The sequence below is a fragment of the Budorcas taxicolor genome, chromosome 18 (genome assembly GCF_023091745.1).
Source record: "Budorcas taxicolor isolate Tak-1 chromosome 18, Takin1.1, whole genome shotgun sequence".
Classification (NCBI taxonomy): domain Eukaryota; kingdom Metazoa; phylum Chordata; class Mammalia; order Artiodactyla; family Bovidae; genus Budorcas; species Budorcas taxicolor.
The window spans coordinates 45400489-45418470 of NC_068927.1; positions in this window are offsets into that span (position 1 = coordinate 45400489).

Consider the following 17982-nt stretch of genomic DNA (forward strand, 5'->3'; position numbering starts at 1 on the left):
CGGATGAAGGGGCCTGGTTGGCTGCAGTCCATGAGGTCGCTAGGAGTTGGGCAAGACTGAGCGACTTCACTTTCACTTTTCACTTTCATGCATTGGAGAAGGAAATGGCAACCCACTCCAGTGTTCTTGCCTGGAGAATCCCAGGGATGGGGGAGCCTGGTGGGCTGCCGTCTATGGGGTCACACAGAGTCAGACACGACTGAAGCGACTTAGCAGCAGTAGCAGCAGCACAGCCGCTCAGTAAAGGAAGGGGCCCAGGACTGGTGGGAAGGGGTACCCCTTGAGTCCTGGGCCACATGAGGCCGTGCAGATGTGGGTGGACAGGAGAAGGGGCCCAGCACATGCCCACAGCCCCTACCTATCTCACAGCTGGAAGTAGCTTCTGTTTGAAGACCTGGCATTTGGGGTGCCTCTTATTTCTTTGTCAGGATGAGGGTGTGGGTCACTGTGGCTGAGCTAAGGAACCACCAGGGACTGTGAGACAGAGAAACAGCTGCTGTTTGCCCCCACAAAGCTGGGAAGAGAGCAGCCGCTTAAACAGGCAGGGAGGGCAAGTCAAAGCATAAGTAGGGTGGGTGACTTGAAGCGTGCCTGCTTCAAGTCCCAGCGCCACCCCTGGTTTCCTCATCCGTCAGGTGGGAGCTAATGGTTCTTGCCTCATGGGGCTGCTGTTGAACTTCACAAGCAAACTTCCAGGCACCTTCAGCTGTGGCACAACTGAAATGGCCAAAGTCATAAGGAGGACAGCGGCTCCTCCAGACAGCCCTCCCCACCTCCCTGACCCAGATAAAGCCAAGGAGACTTGATGGAAGGAGGGGACCCCCATCCTTCCTCCCGCTTCCCACTTCCTCCGGGCAGGACCCCAGAGAGGATCTATCTGCTCTCTTGCCAGTTTCCAGGGAGTTGAGCAGAGGTACAAGCCCCACGCCCCACTGCCCAGCCCAGTGCCCTGAGAATTTGGACTCCCCCACCCTCTTTTCCATTAAGCAGTTTTCTACCTTCAGCTAGAGAAACTTGATTCTCTAATACGAGACAGTTTTTAAAAACAACAAAGAGTGAGCAGAATGAGCTTCTCATGCTCTTTTGTGGAAGGAAAACCTGCCCCGGAGCTAATCACCACCCCTCCACCTTTTCTTTTAACAGAAAATATGTCAGAATTAAGCCAGCTGCCAGTTCTGAATGTTTATTAATATGAAAAAGAAGTAATTATCCTAAACAGTCACAAAATAATAGGGGGAGGGCACCTACCGACCGAGTGGAGTGCCCTTGTTTGCCTGCAGTGCTGGAGAGGGAGGGCTGCCCCTAATTCCTGCCCACCCAGATCTGTCTGGATAGTGGGCTTGCCCTGCCAGTGAGCCTGGCACAGAGGGCTGCTCGCCACTGCTCACCCCTCCCCATCAGAGGCTCTGGCAGGGCTGTCCCCACTCCCACCCCGTCCTTATCAGGGCTCTGGCAGGGGCTCCAAGAGAAGCAGCCCTGGGAACGGGAGAAGATTGCATAGTTACTCACGCAGGGCCGACCCTGAACGCTGCTGGGAGCCAGGAGGCAATTGGGGAAAGATTGATTTTAGAGGGTTGAAGCGAGAGTGTGTAAATCAGCGAGGGAGAGCTCCAGCCAGCACTCTCAGGCCTCACGCAGCGTCCCCTCTGAGGTCACAGACCCTTGGCTGAAATAGTCGCCCCTCGTCGTGGCCTACAAGTGGCTGAGAAGTTTTTGCTCTCAGCTGGTCTGGTGGCCAGGGCATTGTGACTCTCGAGAAGTCCCCCCCCCCCCCGGCCAGAGCCCACAAAGGAACTTGGTCCCAGGAAACCTTCTCCCTGGAGCTCCCAGGGCCCCCTTTGTCCCTGTGAGAGCATGTCCTACCAGGCTCCCCTGCTCTGCCCACCCTGCTTGACCCAGGCACCATGCTCCTGCAGCTCCATGGACAGTACTGACAGCTGGCTGCCTGGAGATGGTGGCCCGGAGGTGGCCACCAGCCAGACTCTGACTCGGGGCCTCACAGGGGCATCCCTGGAAGAGCCAGGACCTGGGCACCTTCCATCTTCTACTACATACTGAGGACACTGGTCTGCCAGAAGGCTCTGTGTCGCCACACTGGATGCTGGCTCTGCCCCCACTATCAAGCTGTCCCACACACAAATCCTGGGGGTCTGGGAGCAGAGGAGGAAGAGGGGCCCCCCAGCATCATTCCCAAGGAGCTCACCGTCTGGGAGGGCTTAGAGCAGGGGTATGTGATGAGTGGGGGGTTACTGAGGGCTTCTGAGCAGAAGAGCAGTGGGGTCCAAGTCCATGTCTGGGGTGGGAGGAGCTGGCAAGAGGCTCTGTGCCAGCTGTATGGGGGCACCAGCCTCAGAGGGTGACACCCCACACGGGGTGGCATGTGAGGTTTCTGTGACTCTTTGCTTTTTCTGACAATGGAAGATGGGGCTCAGGAAATCAGCAGTAAACAGACTGAACAGAAAGAAGAGAGGGGTGTGAAAAGGGAAGGCGGGGATGGTATAGTCTAATCCAACCTCTTCCTGAGTAGGGGAGGAAGGCGTGTGATGGAAATGAAATGCCCAGGAGGCCACCTCTCCATCACGGTTCTGGCAGATCCCAGCCCTCAGCCTTTGCAACATCATCAGCAGCAGCAGCCATAGCTCTCTGACTCCTGGGGCCAGCCTGGCCAGCTGCCTCTTCCAGGCCACGCCACAACTGTCACCACCACCCCTCAGCCCCCAGAGGAGCCCCCACACCACCTCACACTCCTCTTGGCCTCACTGGCCCCGCCCGGTCCACCTGGGTATCCATCTTCCTGCAGAAAAGAGGCAGGCAGGAGCCCCAGGGGCCTTCCCTAGGAAGCCCCGTCACCGGCTCAGATGAAGTGGTCCCTTCTGAGTGCTCTGCCAGGGTCTACGAGGCAATTCAAGATGAGAAATGGAACGGTGCCTTCGGAAAGGCAAATCATTCCAACAGCACCTTAAAAACAGCGGAGGAAACAAGCTGTGTGTGTGTGTGTGTGTGTGTGTGTGTGTGTGTGTGTGTGAAAATGGGGGATATATTGTTTTTCACTGTTTGGAAGACTGTTTTCTCATCTTGAAATCACAAGCTGTTTTCTTCCAGAGAGACTTATAAATACATCCAATTATCAACATTCGATATAGGAAATAAACTTCTGAAATGGTTTTCTTTCGCGCACGAGGAACGGGCTGGCCAGGTTGTGCAGGTGATAATTACTTTTATTTCTTAGGAGTCGCATCGGTGCCTAGTGGCTGGTCTCTCCACCTTTTATTGCTTTCACCTTTATTGCATTTGCCATGTTGCGCGAGGCTATTCATTGGTGTAACTTTATTTACCACATTTCAAAATCTTGATAAAATGAACAAAATTCAGAAGTAGGAGTGTTGCGTCCCAGCGCAGGGAAATTGGTTTCTGTGGCTTGTGGCCTGGAGAGAAATCTCCTGGGGGGATGGGTTCTCCCTCTACCCAGCTGCAAGCTACTGAACCCTCTCTGATGTTCACAACTGCCTGTCTCATGGGTTACTGTCAGGGAGTTGCTTTCAGCCCTTCATGAAATCACCCACAGACCAGGTCCCCAGCGGCCACCCAGCCTGGCCGTGCCACCTGCAAGACTGGAGGGACGTGTGACTGCTCACTGTCCTGACCTCACCCCTGTCTACCCTTCCTCCTCAGTGCCTTGTCTACCCCCGTCCCTCCCACCTTTCCCTTCTGGCAGCCCCTTCCCACCCCCCTCCTGTGACTGCCAAGTCTCCCAGGCTGGCCGGCTGCCTACCTCTTCCCAGTCTCTTCCCCTTTTAAGCTCCATGCTCATCAGGGTTCTTGGTAGGCAAGAGTCCCTGAGTCTGGCCAACCTCAAGTAGAGGAGGATGTGTCAGGGGGCTGTCAGGAAACAATATGGAGGAGAGGCAGATTCAGGAAACAGAAGGGGACCAGGCAGGCTGGTGGCTAAGTGCACAAGCCACGCCATACCACACACTGCTGCCCCAAATTGTTGCCACTACCCCTGTCCTTGGACATCACCCTGGACTGTCACAGCATTCTGGCTTCACTCTCTGCACAACCAAAGCTCTTGGAAGGCAACGTGGCCACTGATCGAGCCCGAGACTCACGCCCACACTCTAGCCATCTCGCTCCTCTGGATTTCTGCGATGGGGAGGGAAGGGTTGAGTGCCTGGCATCTCACTGAGTCCCATTCTCCAAGCAGGTGATGGTTAAGATGCTAGGAGATGTACATAAGTCCCTGCCACACACAGTACTGCAGATCCCAATGGGCCGGCAACTGCCCCCGAATAGTATCTTGAAAAGTTCAACTTGGACAGACTAGTCCTGATGTTGCAGTTTAAAAGTCTAGAAGGCAGCAATTTTCATTTCAACACAGCAGTGAGTTTCTTGTTTCATGGGGTTTTGTTTTTTTTTTTTTTTCAGTTTACATGAGAGGATACATCATTTTTTCATTTCTTCAACTCTAAAGGCCTTAGCTGGTCCTGCCTCTGTAACATTGCCAAGCAAATATCCCCAAGCATGAACAGCCCGTTAGAAATCGTGCAGTGAAGAAAGAAAAGAAGTACATGTGGACTTCAAAATCAGAAGCCTAGGTCCCCGACTTCCCCATTTTGAGACAAAAGGTGCTTTTGTTTAACGAGGCAGTTCCAAGGGGCAGAGGAAGACATGAGCTCTGGGGCCCTTGGGGGACTATTTGCTGTGCCGTGCATGACTTAGTCCCTAGGTCATGTCCGACTCTTTGTGACCCCATAGACTGTAGCCCGACAGGCTCCTCTGTCCACGGGGATTCTCCAGGCAAGAATACTGGAGTGGGTCGCCGTGCCCTCCTTCAGAGAATCTTCCCAACCTAGGGATCGAACCCAGGTCTCCTGCATTTTAGGCAGATTCTTTACCATCTGAGCCACTAGGGAAGCCCATGAATACTGGTGTGGGTAGCGTATCCCTTCTCCAGGGGATCTTCCCAACCCAGGAACCAAACCGGGGTCTCCTGCATTGCAGGCAGATTCTTTACCAGCTGAGCTACCAGGGAAGCCCGGGGAACAGTTTAGCACTATACAAATGTGGCGGGGGTCACTTATGATGTTTATTATGGTGCTTATTATCCAAGAGCATGTATATAGAGATTGGGAGTGTGGATGCAGACGTCTAGGTTCCATTCCTGGCTTTCTTAAACTTGACTCACTGTGTGGCACTGGGCAAGTTACCCAACCTCTCTGAGCCTCAACTTCCTCCTCAATAAACTGTGGGTGATGGGTCTTAGCTCAGACGATTGTTGAAGAGATTAGTTGGGTGATGCTGTGAGACACTCAGCACAGTCCCCAACTCAGAATGGCTGTCGTCCTTATTTCAGTGGTCATGTGAGAAGTAGGGGCAACAGGAAAGCACCGGGACCCTGATCCTTAAGGCATGAAGGTGGGCGAGATGCCCTATGAGGTCACTGTCAGCAACAGACACAAGAGCAACTTTGACACAAATGGCTGAGTCCATATCCGCAAGCCAAGATGGTAAGCGCTTACCCTCTTCCAGAGGACTGGCTGGGTCCTGGGGCTGCCTAGCCATGGTGAGCCAGTCCAGCTCCCTGTACATAAGCTGGCAGTCCAGCCAAACACAGAGATGCTTAAGAGATGCAGGGAAATAGATGAGCAAGGGAGGCTGCAGAGAGGGCCTCCCTGGCTGGACCTAGGGTTTTTGGTCCTGCCTGTAAAGCCAGCAGGGCTCTGTCTGTAGGCATGGATTCGCATGTAGGGAAGAGGGGCTGCAAGGAGGTTTGTCAGAGGGGTTAGGAACACACAGTAGATTGCAAAATCAGTCTCAAATTCTCCTTGCTGTGTCCTCGTCCTTGCTTAGTGATGCTTAGCGATGCTTAGCCCCTCCCATCCTGAAGCAGAGTCTATTTCACCAGCCCTTGAATCTGGAGTGGCCACGTGACTTACTTTGGATAATAAGACATCCGCAAAAGCCGGGGCCTCAGAGGGGGCTCACCCACTGGAGCCGAATCCTCTTGCTGCTCTTGGGAGCCCCGCCACTGGGTGACAATGCCCTGGTCAGCCTGCCAGAATGTAAGATGCCCATTGGATAGCCTGCTGACCAGCAGACTCACAGGCGAGGCTGGCTTGGATTATCAACTCCCGGCCAACCTGAGAACTGACTGTAGACTCATGAATGAGTCCAACGGAAACCTGCTGAGCCGGCCCCTGAATCCAGAATCTAACTGGTTGTTTGGAGCCTTTTTACTGGGTGGTTTGTTATGCTGGGTTATCACACAGGGCAGAGGGAGGGGAGCCTGGGACTCCCACCCCAGAGGGAGGCTGGGGACAGCTGATGGAGGGGCTGTTTCCACACAGAGCTCTGGAAAGTGCAGGGTTTCAGCAGTACCCACTGTGGGGCCCTGGGGAGAAAGTGTGACCATCACCTCAGCCCTACCTGGAGCATAGTCTGGCTGCAGGGACCTTGGCACCCAGAGGTGATCACCGCACCACGTGGTTGCACCCCCACATGGCTCTGTTGCCTCACGAGGCAGGCTGGGCAGTGGTGGTGCAGACATGAGGACGCCGGTGGGGCTTCCTGGGCAACCAACTTAAAGCACAGGAAGTGGGAGGTCTCTGAGTTTCTGTAAGACTCTCTCTGGGGACTCCCCAGGAATGCCTAAAAGAGACTTTTAAGGGGGCTGGAGGAGTCCTGTCATAGGGATGGTACTGGAACCAATTAAATCCAAATGATTAAGTTGATGGAGCTTCTTGTAAGCCAAAAACCAGTGAGCCCGGCCTGGGAACTTGGCCAGCACTGTCATACCCCAAAGCAAGGCTAGTGTGGGGCGCATATAGCCTGGGGTTGTAGCTGAGTAGTCTGGAGGGGTAGCTAAGAGGTGACAGTCAGCAGGGAGTTGACCCCTAGGTTAGCCTTGCTCACGTGTGCGTGCAAAGTTGCTTCAGTCATGGCTGACTCTTTGGAACCCTATGGACTGTACCCTGAAGCCCACCAGGCTCCTCTGTCCGTGGGATTCTCCAGGCAAGAGTATGAAGTGTGTTGCTGTGCCCTTCTCCAGGGGCTCTTCCTAACCCAGGGATCGAACCCATGTCTCTATGTCTCTTGCATTGGCAGGTGGATTCCTTACCACTAGTGCACCTGGGAAGCCCCAAGGCTACCCTTGCTCAGACAGACCCAAACCTTTAGGGAGGCCGAGCGCAGGACATGAGGTGAGCTCTGCTCTTTGCAAAGCAAAGCACCTTCTCGCGTGGATGAAAACCAGCCTCCTGCTGCAGAGACTCCTGCCTGTGTCCAAGGCTCAGACGGTCCAAGCTGAACACCTGCCCCACTTCCAAGTGCTGGCCATTCTATCCGGAGTATCAGTTGAAAAGATTAACAGAAGGACTTCCCCGGTGGTCTAGTGGCTAAGACTCTGCACTTTCAAAGCAAGGGCCCTGGGTTCAATACCTGGTCAGAAAACTAGATCCCACATGCCGCAACTAAGATCTCAAGTACCTCAACTTAGACCTGGCACAGCCAAATAAACAAGTAAAATTTTAAAAAAAAGAGACTAACGGATACCCAAGATGTTGCTTCCACTGTGTTCACAGTCTCATGGTGCATGCTGCTGCTGCTGCTAAGTCGCTTCAGTCATGTCCGACTCTGTGTGACCCCATAGACGGCAGCCCACCAGGCTCCCCCGTCCCTGGGATTCTCCAGGCAAGAACACTGGAGTGGGTTGCCATTTCCTTCTCCAATGCATGAAAGTGAAAAGTGAAAGTGAAGTCACTTAGTCATGTCTGACTCTTAGCATCCCCATGGACTGCAGCCTATCAGGCTCCTCTGTCCATGGAATTTTCCAGGCAAGAGTACTGGAGTGGGGTGCCATTGCCTTCTCCGCAGACGGTGCATAGCCAATGCCAAATTCACCGGCAGCTTCAAGAGCCGGCAGGGGTCTCACTCGCTTCCTCATCCTGCCTGGATGTTCTGTTCAAACTGTCTTTGGGAAAATTACAATTTTATTTCCAGAGCTTGGAGATCAATATTTAGGGCTTGAGGGAGAATTTACTGAAAATCATCTCACAGTGGAAATGCTGGAGGCAGGAGCTTCTGCGCATGCGGCCCCTCCCAGACCACGAATCCACCCAGAGGGCCAGCTGCCCGCCCAGCCTGGGGCCTCTGCCAGCTTCCAGGGAGACTGGGCGGTGACCAGGGCAGCAGGGCTGGTCACGGGTAGGCAGCCAGGCCTTCTTTAAGGGGGCCTGAGAGGAGAAATGACCTAGCATCTACCCAGGACACCACCTCTGCTTGGAGGAGAAAGTGAACGTGTTAATTGCTCAGTCATGTCCGACTCTGTGACTTCATGGACTGTAGCCCACAAGGCTCCTCTGTCCATGGAATTCTCCAGGCAAGAATACTGGAGTGGGTATTTCCTTCTCCAGGGAATCTTCCCGACCCAGGGTTTGAATCCAGGTCTCCTGCATTGCAGGTGAATTCTTTACCATCTGAGCCATCAGGGAGGCCCAAACTGGGCTGAGGAGAGCTCCCAGAATCTTTGCAGATGCTGCTTGAACCCATAGGTGGAACTGGCTGTAGGGAGAACCAGTTTTAGTTTTGGGTCTGGTACCAACAGCAGACTCTGACCCTTCTATCACCAAGGGCACTAGCCGTGTGAAGACTACGACAACCTCCTTCTAAAGGGGTCCAAGTCCCCTGGGGAAGGCCCGCCCAGCACAGGACAGGCTCCAAGCTCTCTCAGTGTGGTTATTGAGGGCAGTGAAGAGTGGGGCAGACGTGCAGCCCACCCCTCAGAGACCTGGACTTGGTGGGCTGAGGTGTGGCCCAGGCAGGTGGACTTTTAATCAGCTCTCCAATCACTGGTGGCTTGTGGCCAACTTGGGGCTTATTGTGTGGATGGCGACCCAAGGTGGCTCAGCCTCTCTTGTACCCTCAGATCACATGCACTCCTATGCCGGGCCTGTTCACGTGCCTCTTCAGGTATGAGGCACGGGCACTGGGCATTGGTCTTGAGCTCATCACCTCCATCATCCACACATTTATTTCCTCCCTTCCCCTCGGTGAGGGCCCTTTCACGCCCCATTTTCCCGTGAGGCCCCTCCTCGTGCCCTGCCCATGGCCCAATGAGAAAAGCACGCTGAACTAGCCAAGGGACCTTTGGTGCCCATGGATCCCCTGTTCCTATTGCCTAAAGAACCTGTAACCCATCAAGCGTCCTGAGGCTGTGGGAAAATAAATTGGCACACCCACTTCGGCGCTGTGTGCTGTGCTTAGTCAGTCAGTCGTGCTGATTCCTTAAGACCCCGTGGACTGTAGCCTGCCAGACTCCTCTATCCATGGGGATTCTCCAGGTAAAAATACTGGAGTCGGTTGCCATGCCCTCCTCCAGGGGATCTTCCCAACCCAGGGGTCGAACCCAGGTCTCCCGCATTGCAGGCAGATTCTTTACCAGCTGAGCTACCAGGGAAGCCCCTTGCAAATAGCTATAACTTGCCCCTCTCCCAAATTTAAAACAAAGCCTTCTGGGCTTCCCTGTTGGCTCAGTGGTAAAGAATCTCCCTGCATTCAGGAGACGCAAGTTAGATCCTTAATCCAGGAAGACCCCACGTGCCATGGAGCATAACTACTGAGCCTGTGCTCCAGAGCCTGGGAACTGCAACTGCTGAAGCCCTCATACCCTAGAGCCTGTGCTCCGCGGCTAGAGAAGAGGAGACCATGAACTGTAGCCAAGAGCAGCCCCCCCTCTCTGCGACAAGGGAAAAGCGCACGCAGCAACAAAGATTCCGCACAGTCAAAAATAAACAAACAACATTTTAAAAATAAATAAAACAAAGTCTTTTGACCTATAGTCACAATTCTCATTATCTACCCTACAGAAATTCTGCCTCATAAAAGGGAGAAGCCATAAGCCAGCAAGCTCACTGAAGGATTATTTGTGATAGCGAAAAACTAGAAGCCGGCTGGCACGTTCATCCACACGTGAACCCTCTTCCGCTCTCACGTTTGAGACGCATTAAGAGGAATGTCCTAGATCTACAGGTATCGACTTGGAAAAATCTCTGCAGCCTTTTGTTGAGTGAAAAGTTGAAGAGCAGTGCACCTTGTGTTATATCATTATGTTTACAAGCCTGTAAAACAATAGACAGTTCTATGAATTCACTGCGGACATGCGTTTATGTTGTAAAAGTGGTTAAGAAGTCTGGAACAAGATAAACCGGTGCTGTCTTCAGGGATGGCAGAAGGGGCTGTGAGGCAACTTGGAGCGGCTGTGCCTCTCTCCAATGGCCGAATGTTTTTTTTTTAAGGAGAATATATTCAGGCATTGGTGTCGTTAGAAAGTAGTAGGGACCTCCCTGGAGGTCCAGTGGTTAAGACTTTGCCTTTCAATCCAGGGGGTCCAGGTTTTGATCCCTGGTTGGGGAGCTTGGATCCCACATACTTCGCAGCCAGAAAACCAAAACATAAAACAGAAGCAATATTGTCACAAATTCAATAAAAGCTTTCAAAAAAAGGGTGCACATTAAATAAAATAAAATCCCTTTAAAAAAGAAAATCTCTATCTTAGTTGTACTCGGTGGAGCTCCTTTGAAAACTGGGGAGCTTGTTTTTAGGTGGGGCCACGGGTTCTGCTGGGGCTGCCCCCAACACCCTCTGCAGCTCCTAGCCTGGTCCAACCCCACCTCCCAGTTCCTGGGGCCCCAGTCGCACAGCCAGACTCTGGGAGGGGAGGCGGGTGGTTGGTTTGTGTTTTGCAGGAAGAGGTCTGGTTATTAATATTATTGACGAGGATCACAGACAGCACTCCAGAGCAGTGCCAGAGGACAGCTGGAAAGTTGGGGCCACTGGACAGGGGGACGACTCTGGCTCACGGGAGCCCAGACACTATATGACGAACCTCACGTCTCCACCTGCCGACGCCCCAACTCCCGTCCTTACCTCCACAGCTCTGCCTCTCTCCACTCCTGAACCCCGTTTCCCAACTTGCCAGCCCTAGAGCCCTGAGCCCTGACCCCCACTTCCACATACCCACCACGGCCTGATCCACAGTGCCCCCAACACCTGCTCCCCAGGCCCTCCTCCCCTCCCCTGACCCATCTCCCCACCCCGCTGACCTACTGGCTCTTCCCAGAGCAGCAATCCCCCTGTTGTCCTTCCTGTGCCCCAGGTGAGAAAGGGGAGCCAGTCCATCCTGATGGGGTGACTGCCAGGGAGAAAAATGTGGTGTTTCAGGCTTTAACTAATGAGGAAAGGACTGTTTCCCCTCTCCCTCCCCAGGATTTGCAAGACAGTGCTCAGCGCCCTCCCCCTTTCTGATTTCTGTCTCCTGTGTGGTTTCCATGGATTCAGAGATTGCTCCCAGCACCTGAGCCCACAGTGAGAGGAAGGGAAGTGAGGGAAGTGGCCCAGTCCGTGGAGGGTGGGGGTTTGGAGCTGCTCCACAGGTCCCCCTGCCGGCCCCCCTCTTCTTCCCAGAGAACTCAGAGGTTGGAGGGGCACCGGGTTTCCAGAGGGCTTTCTGGGGGCTCCCTGGGGACCTGACACATTTCATCCTCCTGGGTGGCCCCAGGGTGAAACATGCTCTACCCTGATCCATCTCAAAGCCAGCTCACCCTCAGCCAGCAAATGCCAGCAGTGACCACAGCAAGAGGGGAAACCATTCAAACTGCTAGTAAAGGTCACGCTGTTGGTGAGAAGAGCAGGATAGTTTGGGGAAGGGGCCAAGGACACTGCTGTTCAGTCTCTGTTCTGTTGGACCCAGGGGCCCAGGCAGGAGTTCAGTTGGGTCCTGTGTGTCCAGGACTTCAGTGCTGCTGCTGAATCCAGGCCACTGGAGAGAGGACGAGAAAGGTCCACACTGGGGAGCCACTGACCATCACACACCAGGGAGTGGCCATCCTGCCCAGTTTAGCCCCTTCCGGAATAGGCAGAGCATTCTCCACCCCTCCCCGACACTGCCAGGGCCCCTGGGCACTGTCCCTGGGGCTGCCCTGTTCCCCCACAGCCTTTCGAGGGCTGCTGGGTGTGCAGGCCCCAAGCACAGCCTGGCCACTGTCCTGGCCACTGTTCTGCAGCTCAGGTAGAAAAGGTTCACAGAGGCTGCAGGAGAGCTGCCGTCAGAGCCAGAGCAGGCAGCTGGGCAGGCTGGGAAGGGAGTAGTCTCCAAGGCGGCCCGCCATGGGTTCCTCTCCAGCCCAGGTCCCAGGAGGCTCTGAGAGCAGCCTCACACCCTCCCAGGGACATCCTTTCAGCATACACTTGCTTAAGTCCAGTCTTGTTGTTTATATCCTGGAGTTCTGCCCAACACAAAGTTTGCCAGTGGGTGGGTGGTCTTCAGTGGGCAGGTAGATTCTTGGGGACCCTCTGTGATCTTAGGGACTGCTACTACATGAGGCCCGGTGGTCCTCTTTTCTGGCTTCCCTGGAATCTCCCAGACAGTCTTTAAAAGCTGCTAGTGCCTGCAGTTCACTACACAACAGGTGAATCAGAATTTCCAGGAATGGAGGCAGAACAGTTGGGATTTTTGAAAATCTCGGTTGGTTCTCCTGGCAGCCAGGATCAAGGAAACTTCAAGACAGTCTTCCCCAGCACTGTTGGCAGGGACAGTGGGGTCCCACGAGAGGGAAGGCAAGGGTGGTCCCCAAGCAGGATCTTCTGTCTCCCGACCAGCTTCATACCAGTTCTCCACTGACTCCCCACCCATCCACTCTGCTCCTGTCTCCTGAGGGCTGCCCATGGACCCTGCTCTCTCACCCTCTCTGTCCCTCCACCAGTCACGGCAAATTCTGACTCCATCTTCACATTCAGCTTGGATGACTTAGGAAGCTGTTCATCTGAAACCTTAAAATGGAGTGCCCACTTCTGACCCAGCAACTCCATTCCTGGGTGTTCGTCCAGCAGAAACATGAGCATCTGTCAACTGGCAGACCTAGGCAAGACTGCTCATAGCTGCCCTGTCCAGAAAAGCCCCAAACTGGGACTACCCAAACACTCATCAGCGGTGTCTTGGATAAACAGAGTGACACTCTCTTGCAGTGGAATCTATGCCACGGGGAGGACGAATCTCAGAAACATGATGGTGAGCGAGATCAGCCTGACAGAAGAGCATGTGCTGTGTGATTCTTTGGCTGCTTTTCCATGACAACGGCAGAACTGAGTCACTGCAACAGAGCGCGCAGGGACTGCAAGCCTAAAATATTGATTCTTTGGCCCTTTTCAGAAAAAGTTTGCCAACTCGTGGTCTGCAAGGTAGGGGGAATGGAAAAGAACAGGGATAGAAGCCAGAATTTTCAGTAGACACACTCTTTTATATCACTTTGGGTTTTGCACTTTTTTTTTTTTTGAGGCCAAAATGGAGTCACTTATGCTAAGCCCCAACATCAACAAACTAAGACAATGCCTAACCTAGTTGCAGTTTCAGCCTCTCCTAGGAAGGTGACCTCTGACCAGTCAATCTGGAATTACTTGGCCAGCACTCCTGAGATTGGGGTCCCCTCCCCAACAGGAAGGTGACCTTGCTTACAAATAACTCGCTTTTTGCTAGAATAACTTCCCTACCTGCCTCCTTCTGCCTATAAAAGTCTTCCATTTTGTGCAGCTCCTCAGAGCTCCTTTTCATCTGCTGGACGGGAAGCTGCCTGGTCCATGTTTCATTGAATTAAGCCAGTTAGATCTCTAAACTTACTTGGTAGAATTTTTCTTTTCTCAGAGAACTTAGGGAGGAATGTGTTACCTGTTCATAAGAAAATAAAAACAAAATCAGCAAAAAAGAAAAAAGTTAAAACGAACACTGGAAAAACTCATTAAATTGTTGGAAGTCAAAATCATGGTAACCTGTGGCCAGTAGTGCCTGGAGAGACTTCTGAGGCTACAGAGGTTTTGGACTCATCTGGGTAGCTCCATGGGCATATTCATTTTGTGAAATTGCACAGAGCTGCACATTTAGGAAGTGTTCATTTTTCAGTCTGTACGTGACACTTGATTGAAAGTTTGCTATAATTAATCAGGCTGCCCTGAAAGAGGACATGAAGATGAGGGGGAAAATTGCATTCCCTCTTCCTAAGGCAGGAACGGAGAAGAAACCTGACCTCTGAAATTCTTGTTTTAAAGCCAGCTGAGCATTTACGTCCTGCTGGAAATCTCTTCCTGTGAGCCCCCAAAACTGCATTCTCCCCTGACACCTGGGCTGCCTGGAGCTCCAAGTAGAGGGCAAGCCTCAGCCTGGGGACCAGGAGAAGGAGACAGGAGGAGAGTCAGCCCAACCCGGTCCAGCCCAGGCTCTTTATCCCTCCAGATCCACTGGGCATCTTTAAGCCTCATCCTACCTGGCTTCTTGGCATCTTAGGGACCTGGGGATGACTCCCTCCTTCCTGAAACTCTCTTGCTTTGTCTCCCAGCTGCCCACATTCACCTGATTTCCTTCTGCCTCTCTTTTGTCCTTCTCCAACTGCCGAGACTCAAGCCATTCCTCAAAAATGAAACCCCCCAAGATGCTATTGCAGGTCCTCCATCTCTAAATGCTGCCCACATGCTGGCAACTACTGCAGCTTCATCTCAGGTCAGACTCCCTTTGGCTCTATTTCTGGATCTCCCAGCAGCACCATTCAGGTATGCAGGACAAATATCCTCACACAGTCACTCCTTGATGGCCCCTCTGCCCATCGTGATTCTCTGTCTTAGTAGCCATGCAGTTAGCTGTCCACAAAGAAATCTGGTGTCACTTTGATCCTGAGCGACCTCAGCCTGCAGCAGCTTGAAGTGGGGCTTCGGTTCCCGGCCAGAGATTGAGGTCAGGTCTCAGCGGTGAGAGCACCACCGAACACCAATGGTCAGGAACAAGACTCTGGCCCTGCAGCTTTGCAGAAAAAGAATTCCCACAAAGACGGAAAGTAGTGAAACAAGTAAGGTATTTATTAGAAGGAAAAAAGAGCACAATACATGTAGACAGACACATGGGCAGACTCAGAAGGAGAGTCCCTGAACTCCACGCTTGTGGAAGTTTGAATCCCTTTTATGGGGCATTCCTTCCAGGTCTCCTGTGGCCAATCATTTTGATCTGCCTGGTTCAAGGTCCATATTTGTTATATCTCGGGATCCTCCCATGTGTGCGTACACATCTCTTAGCCAAGATGGCTTCTACCAAAGAGGGCTATGGGTAGAGCGTCTCTTAGCATCACTCCTCTTTGACTTCCAAGGAGCCTTTCTGCACATGTATAGTCAGGGAGGTCTCCTGACTTCGAGAGTGAGAAATAGTGATCTGCTATCTGGGCAGGGCACAGTCTCCTCTCTCAGTTGTCCTGCTATTGATATTTTAGAGTTTCAATCCACAGGGAATGATCTCCAATCGCTTTACTCTGGGCAGAGGTCGGGGGAGGGGCATCTACCTCCTGCCTCAACCTCACCTTCATAGGCACATCCCATGTCACCAAATGCTGCCAGTTCTCCTCCAAGTACCACTGGAATCCCTCCCCGCTCCCACGCCCACTGCCCTGGACCAGGCTTCCTCTTCTCTCCCTAGGTCATTGCCAGAACCTTCAACGAGACTCTCCCAGCTTCTGCCCAGGGATCCTCTAAATAAAAGAGATCTGATCTCATCCCTCTCAGCTGCTCACAGCTGTTCAGGGGGGCACATTCCCCTTAGGATAAATCAGTCAAGTCTCAAGCAGGGCTACATCTTAGCATCACCTAGAGAGGGTTTAACGATGCTCTATTTGGTTCCAACATGGGGACCCCAGATGTTGGTACTACTCCACCTGCCCACCGTGGTCAGCCCAGGTCCCATATTTCAAGGTCCCCTCTCACCTCTCCTAATTCCACATTCCTGATTCACTGGCTCCTCTGCTTCCAAGGCTCACGCATCAGATATATTGCTCCCCAGCCATTTTTCCAGCTGGCTCTGCCTTCACCATCTTCAGGTCCAGTCTGGACTTTCCTTCCTTCCCTGACAGCTCTGCCCCCTGTCTGCTCAGATGTCCTTCCTTCTAACTCACCCCACTCTCTCCAGAGGCCTATTGACTTGTCTTCCCTCCATGCTGAGAGGATGGGGCTCGCACCTGCCTCTATCTCCTTGACAAAGACTCTCTCTTTGACCAAACTCAGCCTACTCTGAGCCCTCGTCCACCTTGGTCTGTAAGGAATGTGACCTCTTAGCACAATTTCATGCACTTCCCACACCAATGGGAGAGGATGAGAAAAAACCAGCTCAAGGCTGTATCCCTGGAACAGCCCAGCCCCTCCTCAAGTTCCTGCCTGGGAAAGCTCAAGACTGCCAAATAAATTTACTGCCTGTTCCAGTTGATGGTGAAGATGGGACCATGTCTCCTGGTCTCTGGGGGAGGATAGGAGCCGACTTCCATAAGCTCCAATGAGCAAACCCAGGGGCCTCATCACTCTGACTAGCTCCCGCCTGTTTTTTGCAGTTTTTTGCTTCCCTGACTCTTTCCCCGCCCCTGCCAGTTCTCCTTTCCTACTCCCTCATGTGAGCGTACCTTCATGCTCAGTTGCTTTTGTAGTGTCCGACTCTTAGCTATGGACAGTAGCCCACAGCCTCCTTGGTCCATGAGATTCTCCGGACAGGAATACTGGAGTGGGTTGCCATGCCCTCCTCCAGGGAATCTTCCTGGCACAGGGATCTAACCCTCGTCTCTTACATCTCTCACGTTGGTTGCCGGGTTCTTTGCCACTAGTGCCACCTGGGAAGCCCTCCCTACCCCTTCATCCTCCCTCTAAAATGCCCCGTGGCCTCTGCATGGAAGACTCAAGCTCAGCTTTACACTGGACTCCCTTTCTCCTACTGCAGTGCTTCCTGAGGATCTGGCTTTCCTGCCTTTATCTACTGTCTGGCTTTGCATTTCTTGGACAACCTCTAGAACTCACGCTTGAGTGGAAGGCAGGCAGGATGTGAGTGAGCTCATCCCCACCTCTACCAGAATGAAGCTCCTGCCCTTGACCAAGCTCACCCAGGAGTAGCTGGGCTGGCTGAGACCCTGCCCTCAGCTGGACTCCCCAGATGTATTGACTTCCTAGGTCTGCTGTGTCATATTACCTTCCTAGGTCTTATTACCACACACTGGGTAGCTTGCTGCTGCTGCTGCTGCTAAGTCGCTCCAGTCGTGTCCGACTCTGTGCGACCCCATAGACGGCAGCCCACCGGGCTCCACCGTCCCCGGGATTCTCCAGGCAAGAACACTGGAGTGGGTTGCCATTTCCTTCTCCAATGCATGAAAATGAAAAGTGAAAGTGAAGTCGCTCAGTCGTGCCCGACTCTTAGCAACCCCATGGACTGCAGCCTACCAGGCACCTCCATTCATGGGATTTTCCAGGCAAGAGTACTGGAGTGGATTGCCATTGCCTTCTCCGACTGGGTAGCTTAGAACAACAGAAATTTATTCTTTCATGGTTTGGAAGCCAGAAGTTTGAAATTGAGCCGTCTGCAGGGCTGGTTCCTTCCATAGTCTCTGAGAGGGCACGGTTCCCTGCCTCTCTCCTAGCTGGAAGGCCTTGGTGTCCCTTGGTTTTCCGTGGTTTTCTCCCTCAGGCTCTCTGTCTTCTCTTTTTCTGTCCTCCTAAGCATATTCATCATTGGGTTTATGATCTCATCTTGAGATCCTTAACAAGATCCACAAAGATCTATATTCCAAATCAGGTCGCATTCCAAGATTCCAGGTGGACATATCTCTGGGGGAACCACCACTCAACCCACTACCTCTGGGCTCAGCAGGCACCCACCCTCTTCCCTGGCACTCATGCTGGCATCTCCAGGGTGACAAGACAGATTACAGGGAAGAGGGCCATCCAGTGAAGTCTCAGGAGTGTGGAAATAACCTGAGAGTCCCCTCCCAATTCTAGCCGACACACCCTCCTTGTCTTTGTCAACTCTTCCCAAAGATAAGCACTTGGCTTAGGGTCGGGGGGCCTGGATTCAAGGCCTGGCTCTGCCCCCTCGACTTGTGTGATCTCTGGCTAGCAAGTCCCTTCTCTAGGCAGAGACAATGCTCC